Here is a 16,801-nt window from a genome sequence, read left to right on the forward strand (position 1 = left end):
AGCTGGCAGTGCGTTTCCCTGTCGTAGACAAGCCCGGCAGATATGTCAAATCAGGACACATTACCCACGCAGGTTATAAAAAAGATATCAGAGTTTATCTTACAGCCACATCTCTAAAAGGTGTGTCTGTCCATGGCAGGAGCGGATCAGCTTCATGACGGCAGGATGACAATGAAGGAGACTCACAGCTGGCCTTTGAATACCTGCATCCAGTTCTTAGGACACTTGGCAGATTATTTCACCTGACAGTGTTTCCTAAACTATAAAACCACACATCATGGTTGTGCTATGAGGGTTAGTTTACCATCAGTTACCCTTTACTGCTTAACAACATCTCAAAACTTAGTGGGATTAGAAAATCAGTTTATCGTTTCTCAGTTTTGTAGCTTGGTTGAGTGATTCTTTTGTTAAGTCTTGATTCTCTGTATTCAGCTGGCAGATTGACTGGGGATTGGGTGGAACAGCTGGGCTTTTCCATGTGGTCTTTTATCGTGAGCTTATGGCATGGTGGTCTCGGAGTACCGAGAAGGCAAAGCCACTAGTGTCAAAGCCTGGGCTCAAGAACTGACAGAACATCACTTTCACCACATTCTTTTGGTCAAAGCAAGTCATGAGGCTGGCCCGGATTCAAGGCATGAGGAAACACTTCTCATATTGATGGAAGAAGCTGCAAAATATGGCCCCATTTTCAGTTTACCAAATAATGTATCCAAAAAATTCATGCAAGAAGCATTGACTAACCTTTTAAGGTACCCATCCTTTGTTTTTATAATCCAAGTATGTTCTCTAAATTAATTTGGGAGTGTTATTGAAAGCTTAAAAACCCTAATTTGTTAAGAGGCATTTTCACAAACTCTGATCTTTGAAGGTAGATTGAATCAATGGTAGTTTCCCCAAAGATAAAACGGAGATTGTCAAAATTAGATAGTTAGACCGTGGCAGGTGTAGTGATTTATTTGTTCCACAAATATTAGTTGAATGTTTACTGTGTGCCATACTTCTTGGTTAAGTGCTAGCAGTAACAGATGCACTTTCTTACAGAGCTTACAGCCTAGACTTGGCCCACAGGACTACAATTATAGTTATTTATAGCTGCACACATACACGCTTTATAGAGTTAAGTGAACTAGATTATTGAAATTAAAGGAAAAGAAAATAGCATATAGGTACCATAAAAGCCTTGTACAGTTTTAAAAATTCTGTATCATCTAAACAGTTTGCAAAATGTACTAGGAAATACATTCAAGATTTAGCATATCTAATTGGAGGAATTTTTGCTTTTGACATACTCACTTTGATTTAGGGTGGAGGGGGTTACACAGTTGATGCCTAACGTAGGATTTGTTACTTGTAAAATACATGAGAACAAATGCGTCATTAATAGTTTTATGTAATTTTATTTAATTTTTAACAATAATCCTGTAAGGTAAATAATAGTGGATTCAGCTGAAAGATACCCCCTCCTCTTGAGGCCAGTTTCTCAGCAGTAAGTTAAATCTGATTTTTGTTTCATATTAAGGACAGCCACTTTTTAAAGTGAGAAACTCATAAAACAGGAAAATTGTCTGTGGTGTTTATTAATAGTTACACTTCAGAGCTTACAGAGCACTTTGAATTTATCATTCAAGTTCTCAGAGAAACTCAGGCAAGTATTATTCCCAATTTTTGATTGAGAAATCAAGCTTACAGAGGTAAATGAATTGCCCCAAATTATATAGCTAATAAGTGCCAGAGCCAGGTACTTCAATCCTTCAGTCATAAAATTGATTGTGAAAGCCACTTCATTCTTAAGGTTTATCAAAATATTTGCTTTACGAATAGGCTCCTTTTATGTTCGTTCTTTTTCAGCACAGCATCTCTAAAATGCACTCATTATAGTCCACGTGGGTTCCTTGCAAAAAAATAAAATCGAAGCCTGAAACTTCTGAGACTTTACAAATGGGGTGTAGAAATGCTGCCACCTTTGTGTGGCTGCCAGCTCACCCCACAGAGGACTGCACATCCAGGCCCATTTATTTCTTGAACGTGGGTGCAGCTGTCTTCTTGCTGTAATCAAATGCTCTTCTGTAGCCAGCTTTTTGTGGCCAGAAAAAGCAAAGTAATTTTTAGTACAGATTAGCATAAAAATCTCTACTAGATCGGTTTCAGGAAACAATTACTAGCTTAGAAACAACAATAAGTGTGATCTACAGGTTGGCTAAAATGGCAGTTAATTTCTAGACCTTTTTAAGTGCCCCTTATTTCTCACCATGAATGCTATGTAAATAGAATACACTACCTGCCACTGTATTTGGTTTCATAAATTATTTGGACAGGGTGAACAACAGACTTCAAAACGAAGTAGAGGTAGTAAATCTGCTCTTTTTAATGAGTTTGAATTTACAGTAGTAGTTTAAACATCTGGAAGTTTAAAGTCTTGATTCATTCCAAATGTTCAACAAGGATATACTGCAAAGAGGATATTGTAATTGGGGGATTAAGAAAACTACTGTTGACTCGATCTGAAGCCTTTCTAATTTTCTCTATATACATTAATCACATAAAACTACAAAGGATGACAGTTCAAAAAGAGAAGAGATGGACCCCAAATACCCAAGTTGCCATGCTTATGGAATAGTAACTTTTAAAAGGGCATGATTGTAAGAAGGATGTAGTTTAAATGCTGTTAACTGACACATCTAAGATGCTACCAGATGGTGCTCTTGTGTTTGTTCTGTGCTTTTCTACTTAAGGATGTAAGGTAAGTTTTTAAAAAATTGTTATTATTAAAACTGGACTTAGAGGAGTCAAACCTTTTGACTTCTAAATTGTAATTCTGATTAATGCATTTTGTAATCCAAGAATCTGGTCTGCAGCCAGCGTCTGGCATGAGACCAAGCATTCATTTAGTGCACACTTATTGAGTCCCTACTGGATACTTGTTAGGTGTTTAATTTTCTTACAGCGAAGCAGGGTTGCAGCAGCAGGAGTGGTCCTCACCACGGAGCAGCTGCTGCTCACAGAGTGCTCAGTACATGCCAGGTGCTATCCCAGAGCAGTTTATCTGGATTGTCTCATTTAAATTTCATCCTAAGAAAAGTACTGTTATCCCCATTTTTTCAGGAAAAAACTAAGAGAAGGTCGCACACCTAGTGAAAGGTAGAACCATGAATCTAACATGATGTGAAGATTTGCAAGTGTAATGTGTCTCATATTTGCTTTTCATTCTAATTTCAAATGTATTGAGCACCTCTGGTACTCAATCAAAATTTAGCCTCAGGCACGAAGCTGGGTGTCAGGTGCAAAGGTGAATGAGATGAAGCCTGTGCCATGGATACAAAGGTAAGTAAGACTGAGCCCAGCCCCTCAGTGAACTAACTGAGTCGCATGGGGGAGCCAGACACGCAAGTGGGATCTGCCAGGAGCCGGCTGAAGATAGGGTAACCATGTAACTGATCTTCCCAGCCAGAGCACTTGCACGAGTGTAAGGGGGCACTAGGAATAGTTACGCTGGGACAACAGATAAACCAGGACCAATGGTCACCCAAGCTGGAGGAAACCCACCGTGAAGGAAGCACGGAGGAGAAGGCTGTAACTGACCAGAGGCGCTGATACCCTAGCTAAACCTAGGGTTCCAAAGTGGGAGACATGTTCTCATCTCCAGTCGTCACCCTGACACCTTTTCTGTTCACCCTTCAGACCTCAGCTTAGATGTCACTTTCTCCAAGGGCTTCCCTATCCCTGATATCTGAGTCAAGTGGCTCTTACATGTGCTCCCAGGTTTGCCTGGCTCTTCACTAGATGGAAGCCCTGTGAGAACCTGTGTGGTTCTGACATGTGTCCCTGTTTTTAGCTAAGACAGTGTTGAATATAGGAAGTCAAAGGGTAGACAACAGCGTTTGCAGAAACCTGTAAACCAGCAATATTTTTATTCACGTATATTAACTCATTTAACTAATGAATGATAATGGTATATAAAATTACCAAATTCACCACCAACAATTCCCATAAGAGATCCAGTGGGATAGTTTTGAAGCCACTAAGGAATTAACACTTGCTAAGAGTAGATCCACCTTTGAAAATGCTATGTACTGTGGCATTTCGTAACCCTAAATGTTCTAAAGTTAGTCTCTCACTTCTCAATTAAAATGTGAGTTATCGTAGTATTAGAAATATAGCCCTATAATGTGAATCAATTCCCCTCCAAAAAATGATTATGATACTCACTATTTGAGGTTTTCAAGATCCCTGCTTAAGATGTAATACTTTCTCAAAGCAGTATTACACATAATAAACCGTAAAATCCTGGTGGTAGAGTTTTAGAGCAGTAAAGTTAGAGAGAGAACCGTCATTTCTAAACAGGACAGCTTGTTCATGATCACGCCACTCAGCAGAGGCCAGGATGAACAGAAGTGTCCCGACAGTGCCGTGCTCTGTCACACCCTACATACGTAACTGAGGATGGAAAGCCTGAAAGAACCATTTCTTGGCAAGTGAGCAGTGTTCACCCTTAAAACTGTTATTAATGTAAACGGTAATCCCATAAGTATGTCAGCTTTATACGAGAGAGATTTATGAAACAGGCCAGGGTCTGGGGTTGGTTCTTGGCACATTTCTGTTTTGAGTTACCGTAACATTTTGGTTTTAAAAATATTTGGTATTGCTTACATCTTATTTGGCAAATTCCTAGTCTTGGTATGATTATTTTTCTTTGGAAGCGTACATGTGGTTAGATTGTGGATTTGCAAAACCTTTTTCCTAAAAAATGAGATGTTGAAAGCTTTCTTTATGATTGTGTCTCGTGGGATTTGGACTTCCTTTCATTAACAGCAGCTACTATGTATTGAGCACTTACTATGTACTGAGCTTCACAGTAGGACGTGGTATGAACCGTTTCATTTAGGCTCAGTAATATGATGCAGTAGGTGCTGCTGTTCCTCATTTTGTGGATCCGAAGGTGACTTGTCCAAGGCCATTCAGCGGTGGCGTGAGATTCAAACCCTAATCAACTGATTCCGGGAGACCAGGCTGCTCCTCAAAGTGGGAATACCCACCATTTTAACAATATGTACGAAAAGACTGGGGAGGAAGTACACCAAAATACTAATGTTTGTCTCTAGGCAGTGGGAATATGAGGAGTTACAAATTTTGCTTCTTTGACATTCCTGTTTTCCAAGTTTCCTATAATGTATATTTTCACATCTTGGAAAGTATTAACTAGCATTCTGAGAGGGAAAAAATCAAGATTAGTTATACAAAAACATTTTCCTTCTGCAATATTTGTTACTTTCCCAGTTCCATGCCAGGCATTATGCCAGGTGTTTTGTCTACAAAGATAAACCACAGACCCAGGTGGCAAGTTGTTAGGCTGCTAATTCTTCAAGGCCCAGCTCAAGTGACCATCATCAGTGTGCCCCCATCTCTTGCCCGCTGTTACTTCTTTCCACCTCTGCTATTACTACCCTAGTTCAAACCTCTGTCATCGCTCACTTTATATTCCTCTCCTACTTTATTTTCCACCTAACAGGCAGAGTGATCACAGACCTCTTCTCAGACCCCACCAGGGGTCTTAGACCACAAGTCAAGCTCTGCCCATGACTGACAGGCCCTATGCCATCTGGCCCGTGCCAACCTCCAGCCTCATCTCCTAGTCAGATTCTTGTTCACTGCCCAGCTATTATGGTCTTTTAGTTTCTCCCACTCACCAAGCTCACTCAGAGAAAGTTGTTTAAGACCTTTATACTTGCTGGGTCTTGAAGCTGTTAATCCAGGTAACCCCCAGCTCACTTTTTGTGTCATTCAGATCTTTGCATAATTATTAGGTCCACAGAGAAGCTTCTCTGACCACCCTTTCAAAACTAGCCTTTTACTACCTTCACTAGAAATGGCATCTGCCCACACTAGTATATAAGTTGTACAAGGCCTGGGACCTCATCGTGTTCCCTGTGCTTGTACCCACTGCCTTTAACAGCACCTGGAATGTAATAGGGCTCCATATCTGTTGAATGAAGGGACAAATGATGTCTTCTAGGGTTAGGGGAAATTCAGAGTGACTAGAGGATTAAGGGGAGGGGAAAGCAACTGGAGATGAGGCTGGAAAGGCACTTAGGGGCCAAGTCATGAAAACCCTTGAAATTCCTGCTCAGGAGTTGGCCATCACCCTCTGGTCAGGTGGATGCTCCAAGAGGTGCTAAGCCTACACCTCTTGTCTTTGTGAACTGGCCTCACCATTTGTACGTGAGATGTGTATGGCCAAGTCCAGCTGAAGTTCCTGGGCATGTTTAGAAACAGCATGGTTGAACTGAAAAGCAAACCCCACATTGGTCACTTAATCGTAATTAACATCTGTGATTTGTATAGTCTTTCTTCCAAAGTGTTCCAAGTCTTGAGACAGGATCCCTTTGGTATGCCCAGGTCCTGCCACAGTGACGACCGTGACATGTGACTCATCACCTTCCCATGCCGTATAATACCCTCTTTTTTATCACCCGTCTTACCTCTTCTTTTCCAAGTCAAGTCATTTCTGCCTTGGCTTTTTTTTTCCTTTTCTTCCTTCCCTTCTCAAACCACAACCCATATAATTTTCATTGGCCTCTTTAGAACCTGTTAGTGTCTCAGCTTCAGCTTTTTATAGAGAAGGGGAGCAGACCTGAAACAGCGTGGAGAGAGGGATGTGCACTTTTAAATTACCTCCATTACCTCGTGGCATTTTCCTCTGGACTGCCATTCCTTTTCCAGCTTTCAGTCTCCCTGGAAGATAGATGACTGAACACAAAGGTGACTGCTGGTGTAAAATCATTCGCGATCTCAGTGCCCATTTGAGGTTCAAGTCCCCACCCGTAGCGTGAGATTTATCAGCGTGCTTAAATAATAGAATTAAGATACTGATTTCTGCTCTGTTTCCTACAATGACCTTATACTTGGGAAGGGATTTAATATTTTTATTGCGTGCCTCCTGTATGCCAGGCACTGTGTAAGATGCTTTCTGTGTATAATCTCAGTTAAGACTCACATTTTGTCGAGGTTGATATGTTCCATGAGAGAACTGAGTTTCAGAGAAATTATTTCCCTCGGTCACACAGTCCCATGTTTTTGCACTTACGCACAGCTAGCTTCAACCCCGCCACAGCACTTGAAAGTGCACCAAGGGTCTTCACAGACATTACCTCATTTCAGTCTTCATTACAGCCCGTGAGATGGGTGGTGTCGTCCCTAACTGACTTGCCAAAATACAGCACCACGAGGACTCAACTTCATGCCTCCTTTCCTCCAGCGCGGCGGCGCTGATTCAGAGTCTGGTGCTTGGGGCAGGGTCCTGTGCCCATCGTGTGCTACAGACGGGATTTGAGTCCAGCTCTGCAACAATTAGAGCACTGACAGGTTGTGCTGGGAGGGCCAGACCACAATCCCTGCGACATCAAAGAGAGTAGGTACATGGGTGCTCATTCTCTCGGGGAGGCCTGGAAGAGGCTGCTCTCCCTTTTCCTGGTGAGAGCGGAAGCATCGGAGAGAAGGCGCCAGGGTGGGACAGAGCAGCAGGCAGGAGCAGGCAAAGAGCTGAGGTTCAGTGTGAGGAGACCCCGTCCGAGCGCTGCCACTTGAGAGTTGTGGGGCCTTGGGTGAACCACCTCACCTCTCTGAGCTCAGCTGTCACCGTGCTCATTGTGACACCATGAGCGAACCTCACCACATCTTGGAATGCCACGGTCTCCAATGTCATGGTTATAGGTAACTATCCCCAAACAAGTATAGAGTACTGAGGTGGAGAACCTAGAGAGACTTCTCTTCCCTGTCCTTGAGAAAGAGGCTAGGCAAGTTGCTGCCCGTCTCTGGGCCTCAGGCTTCTCATCTGTAAAGCAAGGATGCTAATATCTCCCATGATTAGGGTGAAAGTGTTTAGTCCGCTTCTATCCTCCATCATGTCACTGAAATGCTCTGATAGAAAAAACCTAGATGAAATTAGAAAAGGATGAGTTTCACGCCAAAGGGCCTGGAAAGATGTCTTGGAGGAGTGTTGGTAGGAGCTGAGTGGTGAAGGCTGGCTGGGGCTCAGCAGGGAAGGGTGCAAAGTTTGGGTGGACTGCCGGGGCCGAGGACCAGGCATCCCCCCAGCACAGAAGGGCTACTGCTCTCTTCCCATCCTGCTCCATCATATCCCACATTCACTGCTCCAGCCCTCGGCTCCCAATTCTAAGAGGCTGTTACAAGACACACTTTTAATTAAGTAGCTTTTAGGGGAATAAAAAATATTTCTACTATAAGCATACATTGGTTTTAAATTGCATCTCCATTTCAAAACCATTAAATTGGGGAGAAAGTGTATCTTAGAATTGAGAAAATACAGACTACGTCACTTCAGAATGAATACTACCAGAAAAAGTTCGTCATGTGGACCTTGAGACCGGTGTTCGCGCTCTGCCACACACTGGCTTTGTTATTCTGGGCAAGTCATTGGATTTCCCTAACCATCAATTCGTTTTTTTAAATGGTCTATAAATTGCCTGGGCATAGGAGGTGAGCAGTTGAGGTGGCTTGAATCTGCATGTTCATTCATTTTGGAAAGAGGTCTACAGAACATATTTTGTCTAAAATTAGGGGTTTCCATAGTTTAAAAAACAAACCTATGTATTGTCATTTTAGGATAGTATAACAGAGCAGTGATTCTCAACCAGGGGCGACTTTGACCCCCAAGTGACATTGGCAGTATTTGGAAGTATTTTGGGTTGTCACAGCTCTTTGGGGGAAGCTACTGGCATCCAGTGTACAGAAGGTAGAGACGCTGCTAAACCTGCAGCGCATGGGACTGTCCCCCCAGACCAAAGGATTTTCTGGCTCAAATGTCCGTAGCTCGAGGTTAGGAAACCTTGATCAAGATTAAGAATGTTGATTATAGAGCCCAACTATCTGGATTTGAACCCTAGTTGACCTCTGTCATCTGGGAGAAAAATAATAACTTGTGCCACATAGGACAGATGTGAAAGTTATTAGAACTCAATGTAGGTAGAGCATTTCGAATGGAGTCTGGCTTCCAGGAGGCACCCAGTAAGTGTCAGGTTTTGAGTAATTAAATAAGCACTAGACTTTGTGAAAATACCTGGTGACTGGTACTACCTACCGTATTTCCCCGAAAACAAGATCTAGCTGGACCATCAGCGCTAATGTGTCTTTTGGAGCAAAAATTAATATAAGACCTGGTCTTATTTTACTATAATATAAGACCGGGTCTTATAAAATATAATATAATACAATACAGGGTCTCATTTTACTATAATATAAGACTGGGTCTTATAATAAGTTTTGCTCCAGAAGACACATTAGAGCTGATTGTCCGGCTAGATCTTATTTTCAGGGAAACAGTAGGAACTCAGATAAATTAACTCCTCGCGCCTCAGTTTCTCCATCTGTTAAAAACAATTCCTATGGAGATCAAATGAAATCAAGGATATGATAGCACGAGGGAAAGAGTGGAAAAATCTTACAGACACACTTGTTATCGCCTCAAACTCTAGTAAGGCAAGGTTCTGGAGTGAAGCAGTAACGTCTCCTGGGCCAGGCTATCCCTGAGCTGAAGGGACAGCGAGAGAGAGAGGTGATGCTCAGAGCAGCAGTCACAGGCCCAGCAGTGGCTTGTGTTTATGTGTAATACATCCTCAGCTGTGAGTCCCAGAAATCACCTTTAAGGCACTGTTATGTGCACACTGCGCCCTAGCTTCACATACCACTTCCCCCAGAGGAGCGCTCAGCCAATCAGCGTCCACGCCTGCTCTGCAGGCTCTAAACTCCGGGAAAAACAATGGCTTTGATGGAAAGAGAGTGCCCTGCTCTGTTATTACCTTTAACAATTATATTAGGGAACAGTTATCTATCTAGCAGGATTTTGTCAAGCGATTTACATAAATAAGTTCATGTAATTCTCAGAACAACCTTGTGAAACATTGAGTCTTGTGTCCGTATTGCTGATATCACTGAGGCTCAGGGACATTAAGTAACTCGCCCAAGAATGCACAGAGCCAGACCCTCCTCACTCTTTACCAACACACCTCAGTACCCCAAGCCAGAATGCACAGAGTCTGGCAAGCACTAAGCACTTAATATTTGTTCACTGGGTTTAATGAGTGCCCAAGGGCAAATCACAAAGTAGCCTGTCCCTCCTCCAGCTCTGTCCATCCCTGCCTCTCACCACCTCATCCCCTCTCCTTGCCTGGACTCCCAGTGCCTGCTCACTCTTGCCAAGGGCTCAGCACCCTCTCGGCAGCAAGTAAAACTGTTCTTTAAGGGACCTTCAGTGACAGCTGCAGAGACCAGCCTTTCCCACCATTCCATCTGGTGAGCCTACTCTGTGCCATGCCCTGGGGCTTGGGGACACAGCTGGGTCATCCCTAGCAGTTAATCTGAGGCTGATCTGAGGTAGGTCCACATCTGTGGGAGGCAAGTGGGGGTGAGAGGGGAAAACTGACAAGAAAACCAGCTAGTTACAAACAGAACAATAAAAGCAACCCTTGAAGGAGAAAGACTGGGGGAAGCCTTACCTGGGGGTGAGGCTGCTTCTGAAACTTGCATACCTGTTTGGCACAGACTGGGCCACAGCTGCCTTCTCCCATTCATCCCAATTTATCCTTCATTCAATGTCCTGATACCACACAATGGAAAACTAAGAAACTCTCTCTCTAGCAGCTCAGAATCAGCATTGAGGGTAAAGGGAGAAAGAAATTGCTGCTACACTGTTTCTCCGAAAATAAGACCTAGCTGGACCATTAGCTCTAATGCGTGTTTTGGAGCAAAAATTAATAGAAGGGCCGGTCTTATATAAGACCCGGTCTTCTAGTAAAATAAGACCGGGTCTTCTATTAATTTTTGCTCCGAAAGACGCCTTAGAGCTGATGGTCTGGCTAGGTCTTATTTTCGGGGAAACGGGGTAAGTTCCTACTGTGTAGTTTCATCTACATAATATTCTTAAGTAGCTGATGAGAGAGAGATACTCATTGTAAAGTTAGGGAAAATAATGTTCAAAGAGGTTAGGCAATTGGCAGAAGGTTCCAGAGGAAATTGCCTATTAAGGGTAAACAGTTTAATTGGCCACTTGTCATTTTGGATCCCCGTGCAGGCCTACCCTCATGCAGCCCCTAAGAGGGCCAGCACTGGGGTATCCAGTTTGCTGCAGAGTCCGGGTGAGGAACGAGGACCGCTCAGTTTCTACAGACCCCCACAGGTTTTTGGTTAAAACAATTGGGGCAGTCACCTCCCCGGAAATGCCCATGGGGCAGTTAAAAGGGCAAGTCTGCGTAATGTGGCAAGACACCCTCAGATCCACATTCAGAAGTGGGCATTTTGTTAATGGGGCTTTGGACAGGGATGAGCCTACGGGAGAGGCTTAGGAGAGCGGGACCTCTCCGCTGTCCCTGGGACTGCCCAAGAGGGGGTCAGCAAGCTGCTTTGGTACCCTCAGACCTACAGAGCTGAAGTTCTGCCTGCACCACCCGTGATAACTAGAACCCTGGGCACAGGCAAGCAAGCTACTGCATCACCCCCTCACCAATCCAATCACACCATCCCCATTGATCCTCCTTCCACCTATCCTCCCTCCATCCTTTCCTCTTCCCTCCCTCAGCCATTCTTTGCACTCAGAATTTCTTTCTTTCACCAAGTGTCTGGGGACACTTGTCAGGCATCTCTAGAATCTTGCCAGGATCTAAGAAGCCTTCCTCATGTTGCAGAAAGCAGGAGACCCAGGCTTTGACAGATGAGCTAGGACTTGGGCAGGCAGAAATGGGTTAAAACAAAGAGCAGTCCAGATGGAAGGAATGGTGTGAGCAAAGGCAGAAAAGCAGTAAAATCTGGGAGAAGTGTGAGTAATAATTTGTCATCCAATTTGGCAGAGCAGTGTCCCCCAAGAATATTTGACCACGGAGCATCTCAGGAGATCAGTGACCTGTGAATGCACCTCAGGAAATGTTGCGGTATAGTGTGTGTGTGTGTGTGTGTGTGTGTGTGTGTGTGTGTGTGTGTACACAGAAACTGTTTCTTAGTTTTCCATTGTGTGGTATCAGGACACTGAATGAAAGATAAATTGGGTTGGATGGGAGAAGGCAGCTGTGGCCAAGTCTATGCCAAATACAAGTATACAAGTTTCATGCATTTGCACTTGTTCCTGGAGGTGGCAATTTCTAGCATCTATTCCACAGAATAAGAGCCCCCCAGAGATGCTCTGTGGGAGCATGGTCCCGTAATATGCGTGGGAAGTGCCACAAACAGTGTCTTCCTCAGGATTCATGAGGCACAGCAGCATATTCAAGGCCCTAAATCCTGCAGCAAAAACACTAACTTTGCTTAACCCTGCATGGATCAAACTAACTTCACCATAAATCCCTTTGTTGCAGGGAACATCTTTATTTGGGGGACTAGGGGATTGCTTTTTAAATTAACATATGCTTACCATACGAGTACATTTCAAACAGAGCAGTGGGGTATGCTTTGAAAAGTTTTCCTCCCTCCCTCAGCTCCATTAGATGCCCAGTTTGCTTCTACCACGGGTGTCATTTATAGCTCTCCTGTGTATCCTCTCTGGGAATTCTAGGCTACACAGTATGCGTGTGTGTGCTTTGCTTTCAAAATGCAGATGTAGGCAACTGCTAAGCACATCTCTTATGCAGGTGTATTCCATCCTGGGGTCATGTCCAGTGCGTTTAGCTTCTCCTCCAGTGATGGGCATTGAGATCACTTCTTGTCTTTTGTTCATCTAAACCAGAGGTTGGCCTGCTGGCTAAATCCAGCCCACTACCCACCTGCTTTTATAGCAATGAGCCTATAAGCTCCTCAAGCCTCAAATGGCTACTATCTGGTCCTTTATAGCTCTAAACAATGGTGCAATGAATAGCCTTGCCCATTACTGCAAACACATGCAGGTCGATCTCTCATAAATATCATCCTATTTGCTCTAAGCCAATCTGAGGGGCATAGCTCAGAAAGTACATTTCACTGTTATTTTAGTTGAGTTTTCTTTTGTTTTAGAGATTAGCCATCTTATCACAGGCATAAAAATGTTTATTTTTCTCTTTTTTGTAAATTGTATTTTTTTCCAATTGGATAAAGAATATGAACAAAGGTATTTTTATTGTTTTATAAAAACATTAAGGGAATTAGCATGTGTCCGTCTTATGTATAAATGTTTCCTCCATTTGTCATCTGACTGTATATTGGTTTTTTTCCTGCAGAAACGTCCTCAGTGAAGTGAAGGTGGGTTCAGGTGCCAATAGCAAAGAGGGTGGGGAGACCTGGGCCGGTTTTTGTTTTTGGAGCCCCTACCTTGTTCCAGGCCCCCACCAGGCCCTGGGAATCCAGTGCCAAATGAGACAGGCAGAGACTGCCCTGGTGGCAGGGCTCAGTGAGAATGTCCCAAGGGCACTCCCCTCAGCCAGGCCTGAGGAATGAGGAGGGACAACAACCCTGGGGTCGTGGCTACAGAAGGGGCTGTTCTGAGCAGTGACTCACAAGGCTAGACCTCAGAGAGATGGGCGTTTCAGAGTTCAGGTTCCTGGAGCCAGGCTGTCCTGGATGTGGGGGGGACAAAGACAAAGTCCAGGGAGTCTCCTCGAGTCCCTGAGTGGCCAGGAAGCTGCTCTACTAGGGCCTGCGCAAGGCAGGAATTTCATCTCTTGGAACTGAGAAAGAAAGTGACTGTTGGGGCTGAAGCCACCCCACGAGCCAGTGGAGACGTACACAGAGGTCTGAGTAGTTAGGACTGGCCAGGGTGGCGGGGACGTGTTGATCTAGCAGCGGGGAGGATGGGGAGACATGACCGACCTCTCCTGGAGTGAGGGCCTCTCCCTGCCCCTCCATAGCCTGGCCCTGTTCACACCCCTCCAGAGAATCAAAGGGAGAGAGAAACACGTGTAAAGACAAGGTGGCAGCTTGGGAGCAGAAGCGGAGCTGGAGGAAGTTGTGACAGGAGAGGGGGCTGAGACCAGATCCTAGGGCCCTTAATGCCAGGCTAAGGCGGTTAGAGATTGCTGAGAGCTGCTCCCGGTGCTCCCCCCACACCTGCCCCCCCCATGCCTGGAACCCCACCCCCAGGCCTCCTTGCAGGCGATGACAAGATGAGGGAGGAGCTGTGGAGGGAGCCAAGGGCTCACAAAGGTCTGCTGTGCTTGGCCAGGCCTTCACCAGGGCGCGCTTGCTTGCTCGGAGGGAAGGACCTGATTTAGAAAGGTGACTGCTGGCGGCTCAGGTCCAGGCCTACTGGCTGCCAGCCCAGCCCAGCACCCTGCCTCCAAGCTCCCCATCCTGGGGCCTCCTCATTCCTCTTTATCTTGGTGCTCCAGGTTGGACCCAAGTGATATTCCACAGCCTTGAACTGAGGACTTCCTAAACGCCAGGGCCCAGTGCTCACTGGGGGGAGCTGCAGGACTGGCCCAGTGGGCACTTCATGGAAGAGAAATGCATGGAGGCTGCTGTTCACTGAGCACCTACTATATGCCCAGCACTGGGCATTTATAGGGCTCACATTTAATCCAGCAAGGTAGGTATTATTATCTCTGTTTTACAGATGAGAAAAGAGAGTCCCAGAAAGGTTCAGTGACTAGCCCAGGGTCACATAGTGAGTCAGTGGTAGGGCTAGAATTCGAACTCAGGTCAGCGCTACCTGTGAATCTGAGCTCTGCTTAACCCCTACACTGTTTTGTACAGAAAATGATCCTATGTCATACGTATCTGGCACACAGTGGGGGGGTCCCGTCAATGTTGACTTTATTGTGCACTTTCTCTGCCAGAGCTTGTGACCCTCACAGCAACCCTTCAGGGACAGTCATGTGCTTCTCACTTAAACGATGCAAGCTCAGAGAAGCTAAACAACTTGTCCGAGATCACACAGCTTATAGCAGAGGGTAGGGTAGTTGGGGGAAATTCAAAAGAAGGGGGTGGGGTTCAGCAAGCTAGCCCAAGGAATGGTAGGAATTTTCAAGAAGCCCAAGGTGTAGATCTGAAGACTGGGAGTGTCCCTGGAAGCTACAGATTTGAGGGCTGAGTATTGGGGATTGGTTCATCGAGTATTCAGCCCTGACCTTTCCTGGCCTCTCACCCATCAGAGGAGCAGCTCTCAAAGGCTGGGCTCAGGCCTGCCGGGCCAGGTGTGCTACCCGCGTGACCTTCAGCAAGAAAGGGCCTTTGTTGGGCCTATTTCCTCTTCTGTCAGATGAAGGCAGCTGGAGTACGTCTTTGATTTTCTTTTTTATGCAGTGGCACCTTTCTTTAAAATCATCTTAAACTGAACCTTAATAGTCTTTAATCCATTCCACAAATATTTATTAAGACCTTCCAGGTGCCCGGAACATATGGTTGACTGGATTTTCTTCCATTCTGACATGTGGTAGAGAAATTAAGGGTCCTTGTCCCTCTGCACAGGGTAGGAATTGGCCACCTGGGCTGCCAAGGGTCCACATCCTCAGCTGGAGCCCACCCACCACAGAGTTGACCTGAAAGGCTCAGTGTTTGCGCTGAGCTACCTACATACTCACAACCGGCCATTTCGCAGATTAGGTGACAAAGTCCCAAAGAGTAGACCAGGCTATGGGTCCCCTGAAGCAGCTTCTTCATGGCCTCATTAATCAAAGAGGTTTTGTTGACTGGGTGGAGAGTGGGCGGGTCTATGAGAGAAGCAGGGAGGTGTGCAGCCTGAGCACAGCCCTGCAAGCAGGAAAGAAGCCTCTTACAGAGGCCAGCTCCCTCCCCTTCCCTCTCTTGCCTGGCTGAGCCTTCTGAACAACCTCCCCTCCTCTACCCGCCCCCGCCATCCTCTGCCCAGAGCCAGGGTGTCAGCCTGGGTTTGGTGACAGCAGCCCTGAAGGAGGTGTTAGGTGGCTGAAGCCCTCCATTGTAGAAGCTCTGGCATCTTCCATGAGCCCAGCCTTGCCAAGTTGTCCTCTTGCCAAGCTGGAGAGTGGCTGGCTCCTGAGGGGGACCCTCTCCAGGCAGGGAACTTGATCCTGTGCAGCCCAGCACCAGCCCAGCTCTGACTACCAGAACTGGAGCCCCGAAGAATTTACGGCAACATGGGAGGACCTGTGAGCAGAAGCCCCGGAGCCAGAAAATAGGGCTGACAGGCCAGAGACCCGGGTTCTAGCCCCAACTCTTTATTAACTTGCTGTGTGACTTTGGGTAAATCACCTCCCCTCTCTAGGCCTGTTTTCACATAAGGAAGTTTGACATAGGGGTGGTTCCCAAAAGCTTGTAGATGGACGGACCGGCGAGGGTCTCTGACAAAGGTCTCCTTGGTCTGCAGCGTCCCTTTCAGGTAAATGTCTGACTATGTGCTGGGTGATCAGAGTGCCCACGGGCTCTGAGTCCTACCACCTGGCCTCCTGCCCCTTCACACAGTAGGGGGAGCAGGGGCTGGTGGCTGCCATCTTGGTCCTCAGCCTCTCAGGTCTCTCAGGACATTCAGTGAATCTACATTGAATGTGGCTTTCATTTTCCTCAAGATAACCCAGTGAAACAGGTTTTTCCTCAACAACTGTGAAAAAGCTTAAGAATAGGCTGGATATAGAACACCATGTCTGAATCCTTCAATTGACAAAACCAATGTGTGAGTAATATTGTGAAATAAGTCTTTGATTTTTTCCCCTGGAATTTTTTTTTACTATCATACATGTACAGTATGCAATTGTAAATTTACCACTGTCCTTTTTTAGAAGGACTGACTGTCCTTTATTGAGATTATGCCTTTCCCATTTTATAGCATCAAAATGTCTTCTTCGAAGATGATAATGGTGGTGTACACAGTAGTTTTTTGAGTAAACTTTTTACAAAATCTAACACAGAGACAGAATAG

This window comes from Rhinolophus sinicus, chromosome 14 (assembly GCF_057876585.1).
Source record: "Rhinolophus sinicus isolate RSI-liver-muscle chromosome 14, RSI-T2T, whole genome shotgun sequence".
Taxonomy (NCBI): Eukaryota; Metazoa; Chordata; class Mammalia; order Chiroptera; family Rhinolophidae; genus Rhinolophus; species Rhinolophus sinicus.